The sequence below is a fragment of the Schistocerca americana genome, chromosome 2 (genome assembly GCF_021461395.2).
Source record: "Schistocerca americana isolate TAMUIC-IGC-003095 chromosome 2, iqSchAmer2.1, whole genome shotgun sequence".
Taxonomy (NCBI): domain Eukaryota; kingdom Metazoa; phylum Arthropoda; class Insecta; order Orthoptera; family Acrididae; genus Schistocerca; species Schistocerca americana.
In genome coordinates, this window is record NC_060120.1 from 804485891 (window position 1) to 804493800 (window position 7910).

At 39.9% G+C, this 7910-nt stretch overlaps 1 pseudogene; it reads right to left on the bottom strand.

Annotated features, from left to right (window-relative positions):
• Positions 1-1882: 1882 nt before the first annotated feature.
• LOC124596669 lies at positions 1883-2000 on the bottom strand (annotated as a pseudogene).
• Between the last annotated feature and the right edge of the window lie 5910 nt (positions 2001-7910).

The window sequence follows — 7910 nt, forward strand, 5'->3', positions numbered from 1 at the left end:
ATGTTCGTAGTGGAAAGTGTGGAACTACTTGGCACATGTGGAAAACTGACACTTGCACTCAAGTTGACACTTGTGCAATAACACAACACAGGCACCAGATGATGGCTGCGGTCATTACACATTAGAAGGAAGCGAAGTGACATGTGATACAATGGCGAATTTTCATCAAAGTAAGGTCCTCACTCTAACTTTTATCAAGGATATTCCCTATTACACTGTCAAAGGTTTGACGAAGGGGCTTTGATAAGTATTTATCATTGCCACGAATACTACATTCCTGACATCATATGGTCATGCACTCAGGCCTGTATTTATGACTGGTTGGGTAGAAATATTTCTACTCTACGGCCACGCATTTGACACAAGTGACGTCCCTAAATTGTCTTCATGGCCGTAGGTTCCACATGAGTTTATACACGTGATTCAGAACAACATTCACATTGTGTATGGCATCGTGTATTATCATCAGCAGCAATGAAGTTTCAATGCTATTTATAATAGTTATTCATTAACAGCTAGTATAGATCATTATTATAATTTCTTAACAATCAATGAGCATTTTCAAGCACTTCTCAGATTATGCTTCAAGGTTATGTCGTAAGTTATTGGTTGGTTTGTGGGGGTTGAAGGGACTAGACTACAAAGGCCTTTGCTCCCCATAAGTTATTGTACAAATCAAATAAATATATACAAATAGCTTTGTAAAGTGTGTGTTTTTACATTGTAACAGAAATATAGAACGTCTATCTTCAGACACTAAAAGTTTCGAGGTGCTGTACAAATCACAAAATCAATCTGTCATTACATTTTCTTTACCCAGGCGATGAAGAACTTAAGGAAAAGTGGCCGAGAAAAATTCCTACTGATGTCCCAAAGTTGCAATATGCATAAAACAATGAGGAGTGCATGGTAAAAAGAGAATAGGTTATAGTTGATGGAGAAATGTAGGCATCTGTAAGAAATTACCTAAAGCTGAACCAAATGCAGTGCCATCAATTTTCTCTAATTTGTGACACTACTTGACAACAGATGCACCTTCGTGCAGAAGGTTACATGATGCAGAAAGCAATAGGGGGGGGGGGGGGGGGGGGATTGATAAGAACCTTGGAAGGCAGTATGAAGAGCAAAATACAGTTACCAGTTTTGGAGACATACAAATATTTTTCAAGTTTTACACATATAAACGAGGAACAGTGGTGCTGTATTGGGACTGAATGAAGGACAGAGCAGTGTTTAATTCATATTAGTGATGTAACACCCAAAATTATTGTGTCAGAATTGTTGAGAATGATTTGAGTGCCCTTTTTGCCTTGAGAAAGTATAAAATTCCACAGCATAAAATGCTCAAGTATGTGCAGTAAAATCCAAACTTTTGTTTAACAGTCTAATTACATATGTCAAGTCAATATTGTCTAAAGAAGAAATCTGAAACAAGAGTTTTATGGTCCAGAATATAGTGAATATGTTAGAGGCAGGTTGTCAACAGTCACAAGTAACAGTGAATATTGTAATGTACTTTTCAGTAAATAAATATGTTGGCTAAATACCGTATTTGTTTCAATCATTGACTCCCACTTCTCCTTTATCATAAATATTTAACTATGAAATCTGAAGAATCTTATAAACAAAACAGAGAAATCCAATGTGCAGTTGAGTTTGTCACCCACAAACAAACTCCATCTGAACAGGCCTTGGAAGGCCCAACAGTACTGACCAGCTGCCATGTCACCCTCAGCCCACAGGCATCACTGGATGCAAATACGGAGGAGCATGTGGTCAGCACACTGCTCTCCCGGCCGTATGTCGGTTTACGAGACTGAGCCACTATTTCCCAATCAAGTAGCTCCTGAGTTTGCCTCACAAGGGTTGAGTGCATCCTGCCTGCCAACAGCGCTCGGCAGACCGGATGGTCACCCATCCAAGTGCTAATCCAGCCCGACAGTGCTTAACTTCGATGATCTGACTGGAACCGGTGTTACCACTGTGGCAAGGCTGCTGGCACCCACAAACAGCTACTCATTTCATTTAATATAGCACAGCATGAATAGTAAGTAAATGAGATCATGTATTTATATCAACCCAGTAAATTACTCTGCTGGCATCATCAAAGTGCACCCAGGCCAGTATCTACAGTTGTGTCTGTTGGCCCTAGCTTTGTAATTAGTTGTGAGATATGTCAATACTCAGTAGAGTGCTATAGAGTGTTTCAGCTGTGTGTCCTGAAATGTGTTCAGGAACAAGGTTTGAGTGTGATAAACCTAAAACGTGGTGACTGACTGACCTGTAGACTGAATTGGAAGCTGGTAATTTAAAGCCAGATCAGAGTGCCACCACAATTAAGAGATTGTATTCACATTCACTAACATGTAACCAAACTGTCACCTTTCCAGCCTAATCTCTACCTTGAGCTGTGCTAGAGATCAGTCTGTCGCCACACCCAACATTCAGGGAAAAAAAGACACACACACACACACACACACTGTATGTGATCAAAAGTATCCGGACCTGCCACCTGGCTGAAAATGACTTAACAAGTTTGTGGCGCCCTCCATCAGTAATGCTGGAATTCAATATGGTGTTGGCCCACCCTTAGCCTTGATGATACTTTCCACTATTGCAGGCATACATTCAATCAGATGCTGGAAGGCTTCTTGGGAAATGGCAGCCCATTCTTCACAGAGCGCTGCACTTAGGAGAAGTATTGATATTGGTCAGTGAGGCTGGGCACAAAGTCAGCGTTCCAAAACATCCCAAAGGTGTTCTATAAAATTCAGGTCAGGACTCTGTGCAGACCAGTCCATTACAGGGATGATACTGTCATGTAACCACTCCGTCACAGGCTGTGCATTATGAACACATGCTCGATCGTGTTGAAAGATGCAGTTGCCATCCCCGAATCGCTCTTCAACAGTGGGAAGCAAGAAGGTGCTTAAAACATCAATGTAGGCCTATAATGTGATAGTGCCAAGCAAAATAACCCGGGGTGCAAGCCCCCTCCTTGAAAAATACAACCACACCATAACACCACCACCTCCGAATTTTACTGTTGGCACTACACGTGCTGGCAGATGATGTTCACCGGGCATTGGCCGTACCCACACTCTGCCATCGGATCACCACATTGTGTGCCTTGATTTGTCACTCCACACAATGTTTTTCCATTGTTCAATCGTCCAATGTTAACACTCCTTGCCCCAAGCGAGGCATCGTTTGCCATTTACTGGCGTGATGTGTGGCTTATGAGCAGTGATGTGTGGCTTATGAGCAGCCACTCGACCATGAAATCCAAATTTTCTCACCTCCTGCCTAACTGTCATAGTACTTGCCGTGGATCCTGATGCAGTTTGGAATTCCTGTGTGACGGTCTGGGTGGATGTCTGCCTATTACGCATTACAACCCTCTTCAGCTGTCAGCAGTCTCTGTCAGTCAACAGACAAGGTTGGCCTGTACACTTTTGTGCTATATGTGTCCCTTCACATTTCCACTTCACTAGCACATTGGGAACAGTGGACCTAGGGATGTTTAGGAGTGTGTAAATCCCGCGTACAGATGTATGACACAAGTGAGGCCCTACCACTTGACCATGTTCGAAGTCCGTCAGTTCTGCAGAGCACTCCACTCTGCTCTCTCACAATTTCTAATGACTACTGAGGTCATGTGGCAGCACAATGCACCCAATATGAAAAATGTATGTTTTTGGGGGTGTCTGGACACTTTTGATCTCATAGTAAATGCGGGTGGCTGGGTGGGTGGTGTTGCTTGTTTCACAGCCACACTGTGTCAGGGGTATGAGGCTCTGCTCTGACTGTCAGCAGCAGCCTTGTGGGGCATCAACATGTTAAACAGCATTGTAAACAATATTTAAAAAATTTGAAAATACCAACAGTTACATAACAAGTAAATAAAAACACCTTCAGTTGTCCTTATGATTTTATTTTATTTTGTCGCTACCAGTTTCAACACTTCATTGCGTCATCTTCAGGCTGTTTTTGATGCGATACAGGTTGATGTGATTCCCATGCGTACCATATCTGTTGCCAGCATTACTGGATACGCAGATAATGTGTCGACACTTCAACCATCATATGGCGATAGTAAATGGCCGTCATCCCAGAGACCTCCTGCTAAAAGTATGAACATACAAAAACCAACAGTTACATCCCTCTTCATTCAAACTGTTGGCCATATACACAAATGAAGGTCAACAGGACTCCAGACATTTACAGTCTGTCCCTCAACATGATACACCAAAAACAGCAGGCTAACAACACAGTTGGCAGACTTAAAAAACCCCAAGCCAGTTACAAACACTTGGGTTTACAATTACCAGTATACAGGGTGTGTCATTTACCTTGACCATCCTAAATAACCGTTTTTCCAGACGCAGATTACAAACTGATTCAAGCAAATGTTCTTTAGCCATCAGCGGGATATCAATCGGCATGATTGCCTTTGTTGTAGCTTTGTTTTTTACAAAGATATGAACAGCAGTATGATTTTTTTAAGTGACACCCTGTATTTTTTATTCAGTAATTCATTTCCTCTCCTAAAGACTTACTCAGAAATGTATCACAGTGTACCATTCACTGAAACACAACATTATTAATTACATAACACAACATTGACTTTGAGCCCAGGATCACAAACTCGTCCACTTGCTGGAGTTGTCAGAAAACAAATAAAAACCAAGTAAAAACATAACACAAAATTGACTTCGACTCTCCTGTACCATTGCCCAGGAGCAGAACATTCAAAGGTGCTCAAAGCGGTGACCCTGGACACATACACTGGTGCACTCGTTGAATGAAAGAATTATTTACTGCTTCCAGTGTTGCCTGCTGAAGAGAATTACAAGCAAACACAATACGTTCCTGCATGTCCTCTGGAGATGTTGGAATATCGCGATAGACAACATCTTTAATGCATCCCCAAAGAAAAAAGTCCAGAGGATTTAAATCAGGAGACCTAGCATGCCAAGTAACTGTTCCTCCTCGAGCAATCCATCTGGCAGAATACCTCTGGTTCAGAACACGACATGCATGCAAGGCATTATGTGCTGGAGATCCATCGTGTTGATACCACATAAGCATTTGGTTCTTAGTCGCACTTCATCCAGAAGAGGAGGAAGAATTCATCTGAGGAAGTTGGCATACGCTGTGCGGTTTAGACTACCACTGATGAAGTAAGGGCCAATAATTATAGTACTAAGAATCCCACACCAGACATTAACTCTCCATTGACGCTGAAGTTCCACCTGTCTAAGCCATCATGGTTTGTCGCTGGGCCAATAATGCATGTTCCTTGTATTTACCTGTCCTCTGTTTGAGAAGGAACATTCATTGGTAAATAGGACATTGGAGAGATAGTTCAGGTTGGTGAGGATTTGCTACTGTGCTCACTGACAGAACTGTACACGGTTTTGGAAATCATTCCCATGCAATTCTTGATGTATGTGTACATGGTAAGGATGGAACCAGTGACTTGTGAGAATACAATGTACACTGGTTTTAGGATTGCCAATCTCGTGTTCGAGCTGTCATGTGCTTACATGTGGATTCATAGCAATGGAAGTGAGAACAGTAACTTCAGCAGCTTTGTCTGTGTGAGTGCTACGATGATTGCGTTGTCGTGGGTTGAAACTTCCCATTTCCTGAAGTGTCGCAACAAGACAAGAAAACATCCATTGGGAAGGTGACTTCTTTTCAGGATATTGCTCTCTGTACAGTTCCGTTGCCTGCGTAATATTTCGCCTACCTTCAGTAATAACAATAAAAGAAATGTTATGTCGATGCAGTTCGTAGGAAGGACAGCTTTTACTGTGTGCCTACTCTACACAACAGTATTTAAAAGGACTAAACTACTGTACTAAATGTACCTGTACATAAGAAAACAGTATTGCAATAACTGTTCTGCTAACTTACATTCCCCATAGATGAGTAGCATTTCTAAACTTCTCTTCATTGGTGTACCTTCTACTCACACAACTTTTCAACTGATGGTGGTTGACAGAATGATAGGTGTGCATTCTACTTACGTTTACATTTGTCCTCTTTCAATGTCAGCGTGTGGATGTGTTCGTTACCCCAAGTACTTGCACTAAGTGCTGGGAGTGTCCATGTCAGTGATGTGTTATGTAATTAATAACATTGTGTTTCAGTGAATGGTACACTGTGATACAATTTTGAATAGGTCTTTAGGACAGGAAATTAATTACTGAATAAATAATACAGGGTGTCATTTTAAAAAGTCATACCGCTGTTCATATCTTTGTAAAAAACAAAGCTACGATGAAGGCAATCATGCTGATTGATTTTCCCCCTTGACGGCTAAAGAACATTTGCTTGAAAAATTTTGTAATTTGCATCTGGACAAACAGTTATTTAGGGTGGTCAAGATAAATGGGACACCCTATATAACAAATTGCCAGCACAGGCATAAGGTGTGCTACACAGTGTATTTGGAAACACTACGTGAAACTGTCTTGGACAAAAGGCATTTTAATCGATAGAAGAATTTAAAATGTGTCGCCTAAGTGATACTGAATACTAATATTGTGTAACCACTTATTTTATCTGTGTAAATGAACACTAGCATAACAAGATTGATAAGACCAACCTATAGCGTTGCCTGAGATCAAAGTTAGGTTGAAAATTGGCGATTTAGCATAGACAACAAATGTGAAATCAATTCGGATTTCATTACATAATGTCATTTCATTTATGCTGTATGTGTGTAGACACACAAAGTATTGTTTGATGAACAAGTTATATTTTGATAGCAATTTACTTATTTTTTTCAGCCAGGAATCATCTCATAATAACACAGGATTTGTCATCATAATACAAAGAAAATAAAACAACACTAACATGCACAATGTATTGTCGAGTGGTTTTTTTGTGAATGATTTCACTATCAATCTCAAAAAGACAACATATTCAGTTCTGCACATCTAATGGTACTACACCAATGATAAGTGTAACTCACGTTGACAGTGGAAACTTCAAGCTTTGTAGGTGTCCATGTTGATGATAATTTAAACTGAAAAAACACATTTTGGAACTCCCAACATAACTTAGTTCAGCCACAAATGCCCTTCAAATAGCTGCAAATCTTGGAGAGAAGCAAATCAGTAAGTTGATTATTTTTTGTATTTTCATTCAATAATGTCATATGAAATAGTGTTCTGGGATCACACAAATTAAAAAAAGAAAGTCTTCACTGTTCACAGATGTGTTATACGAGTAATATGTGGTGCTCCCCCACAATCATCTGGTAAATGTCTGTCTAAGGAGTTGGGCATCTTGACTAATGTTATTTCTTCTTCTTGTATTGTCAATATGTACATCATTACATTCCTTTTGAAGTGCAGTGGATTATTTACAAAAAAACTTCACAGGGCGATAAATATAATGTGAAATATTAGTCATGATGCCCAACTCCTTAAACAGAGGTTTACAAGTTGATCATGGGGGTGAACAAAATATTCTTCCTGTAACAAGTTTTTGAGCAGTGAAGACCTTTTTTCAATATGTGTTACCCCAGAACACTATTTCATGTGACATTACTGAATGAAAATATGTCAATTTACTGATTTATTTCTCTCCAAGATTTGCATGGATTCAAAGAGCATTTGTGGCTGAACTAAGTTATGTTAGGAGTTTCAAAATGAGTTTTTTCTCTTTCAGTTATCGTCATATGGATACCTAAAAAGTCTGAAATTTCTAGTGTCTACATGTGTTACATTTATCATTGGTGTACTACCACTAGACGTGCAGAACTGAATATGTTGTGCCTTTTTGAAACTGATAATGATACCATTCACAAAAACCAATCAATGATACATTGTGCATATTAGAGTTGTTTTACTTTCTTTGTATTATGATGACAAATCCAGTATCATTGTGAAATG